Below are 2,578 nucleotides of genomic sequence, written 5' to 3'. Positions count from 1 at the left end.
CTTGGGCCCCGGCACAGCCCCGCCTGCCGGGGGGGGGGGGTGTTGGCAGGCTCCGGGGGCTGGGCTGCTGCCAGGCCTGGCCGCAGCACAGAGCCCAGGCGGGCCAGTGCTGAGAGCCAGAGGCTCGGAGCTGCAGGGCTACACAGACTGCAGTGGCCAGCTCGGAGTGGGCGTGGGGGCCTCGGTCTGCCTGTCCAGGCTGTCCTCCCCAGGGACAGCAAAGTGCGCCAGCCTGAGGGCTGACGCGATCACCTTGACCCTGGGGTTCCACCCAAGCCACACCACCCACCCTGGGCATAGGTGTGAGTGGGTGCTCACAGGCGTGTTGCACACTTGGGTGGGGGTGCTGGGGTGCCCCTGAGAGTGAGATGACGCATGCCCTTAGTCTTCTTTACTCAGAGTCCCTCCCTGAGGTCACATGCTGAAGGGGGCTGGCCAAGGACAGCTCACTCCACAGCCCCTTCCAGATCTATAGCTACCCACCCCCTCCTGATGTGGTGGCCTTGACTGTCCTACATGGTGCCACCTCCCCTGTAAGAAGGGCAGGGTTTAGTTGGGCAGGGGTCCACTTATTGTATGCTCCAATAGGACCCACATCACCTAAGGAACACGCAGAGACTCGACCCCGCACAGTAGGAGCTTCGGTGGGACCCTGACAGCCCATCCTGACTCCTGGGCCCTGGAGGAGTCCCGGTGCAAGAGAGAGGCCTGGCAAAGGACCCTCAGCTGCCCGCCCACTCCCCAAGGCCCCTGAATCCCAGGCTGCCTCCAGAATCTGCCCACACCGTTTGCAGGGCAAGCGGTCTCACCTTCCTGCCTCTGCTCAGATCAGATATCGAAGTCACCATGCACACACACCAGGCACGTGCCCAGACCCTAGACAGGCTTAATGTCCCCCTGAACTTACTCAAAGACATTTCAAACAAACAGAACCAAAAAAACTCCACCTCCAGAGAGTGGGAGCAGGGCTGCTTATGCCAGTTCTGTAGGTGAGAAGCAGACGGTTAGACAAGCTCTGGAGTCTGCTCTGGGCCAACTCTGCTCAGGCCTGTCTCCTGTGCCCTGCTCCAGGCCCTGTGCACAGCCTTGCCCTCTCTGGGTTCCTTCCTGGGCCGTCTGAAGTGCCTTCAGGTCTGGGAGCCCCTGTAGTAGAACCCTGAAACCTTCAGACTCCTGGCAAACTTCAGGGTTTTCCAAAGCCTTGGTGCTAACTCCTGCCTCAGTCTCCCCTCGCTGGGTGAGGTGGAACCAGGGTAGCTTCTGCCAGCCTCCTCAGCCTGGGACTTGTGCCCCAGTCCTGAGCCAGTCTCTACCCGGACTCAGACGTACGTTCCACAGCAAACTACCTGCCTGCCCGTCAGATGGCCACCGGCTGGCCTCCCACCTCCCTCCCCCTTTGGTGACTGCCAATTACATGCCCAAAGAGGAAGCCCAGAGCCCACACCGGACCCTCTGCTGTGCAGGACGGGGAGTACCCCAACACACACTGGTCCCCGGGTACGCTGTGTGCCTAGTCATGGCTCCATGTTCCACCTGCATCCTCCCCTGCAGCTTGAAATGTCCCAGAGACACAGATGGGGACACTGAGGTGCTGAGGAGGGCTGCTGCTCCTGGCTCACAGCTTGGATACCGTGGAGCCCAGGCTGTCTGCCTGGAGTGAGCACTCTTAACCCTGACCTTATACAAGGCCCAAGGGGCGTTGAAGCCACAGTGCCACGTGGAGGGCCCCCACCCACCCTGGAGCCTGCCGCTCCCTTTCTGACCCTGGCCTGGCCCCACTGGGCAGGCTGGCTCCCCCACGTGGATGTGGAGTGGGCGGGGTTGCTCACAGCCCACATCTGGAGGCCAGGCCACACCGCAGACCTCTGAGTCAGGGAGGGTGGAGCGAGCCCCGTGGAGGAGGGCGGGTGGGCAGCACCCAGGGCCTTAGGTGATCAGATGCAGAGCCCCTACAGATGGCCAGGGTGCTCGGGGCTGCTGGGTTCTGTTACCTGCTGCTCATGCAGCAGGGCTAGCACAGCCAGGGCAGCTGGGGTCTGCCTGGGATGGCCTCCTGGGAAGGGACACTGGCTGAGTCAGGCCTCTAGCTGTGAGGGGTCAGGCTGGAAGCTTCTGGAGGGGACTCTGGTAGAGGGACAGTGCAGGTGGGCCCAGCCTGGGTGACAAGTTCTCCTTCACCAAGAGGCACACAATACCCCAGCAGCCACTTCACCAATGACTTGTCTAGTATGTCCTGGAACCACCCACACTCCTTCTACCCCCTATATTCCAGGAATCCATATACCTGGGGAAGGGGGAGCTCCATAAGGGGGCCCTTCCTCCAGACTGGGGCAGTGGGACAGAACCGGGCTGGGGGGGTCATGTTACCTGCCTGGACAGCCAGTGTGGGGGAGGGGAGGCCAAGCTCCAGCACAAAAGGCCCTTGTGAAGGCGGCAGGCGCCTGAAGGGGGAGTACCCTGTGGGAGGACCTCCTCCCAGGACAGGCTGGCACCCCTGCGAGGTTCAGGGACTTCTGGGGGCACCGTGCACCGCACCACGGCTGCTCTTAAATGGCTGCTCTTAAATGGCTCCCTGGGG

General features: G+C 62.3%; 1 protein-coding gene across 5 annotated transcripts in view; it reads right to left on the bottom strand.

Moving 5' to 3' along the window:
• The window catches only part of CORO7 (coronin 7), a gene marked incomplete at its 5' end in the record, with an annotated part of 59,578 nt that overhangs the window by 21,524 nt on the left and 35,476 nt on the right, over nt 1-2,578 (bottom strand).

This window comes from Tupaia chinensis, unplaced genomic scaffold (genome assembly GCF_000334495.1).
Source record: "Tupaia chinensis unplaced genomic scaffold, TupChi_1.0 Scaffold000042_2, whole genome shotgun sequence".
NCBI lineage: Eukaryota > Metazoa > Chordata > Mammalia > Scandentia > Tupaiidae > Tupaia > Tupaia belangeri.
This window is presented reverse-complemented; position numbering and strand designations above follow the sequence as displayed.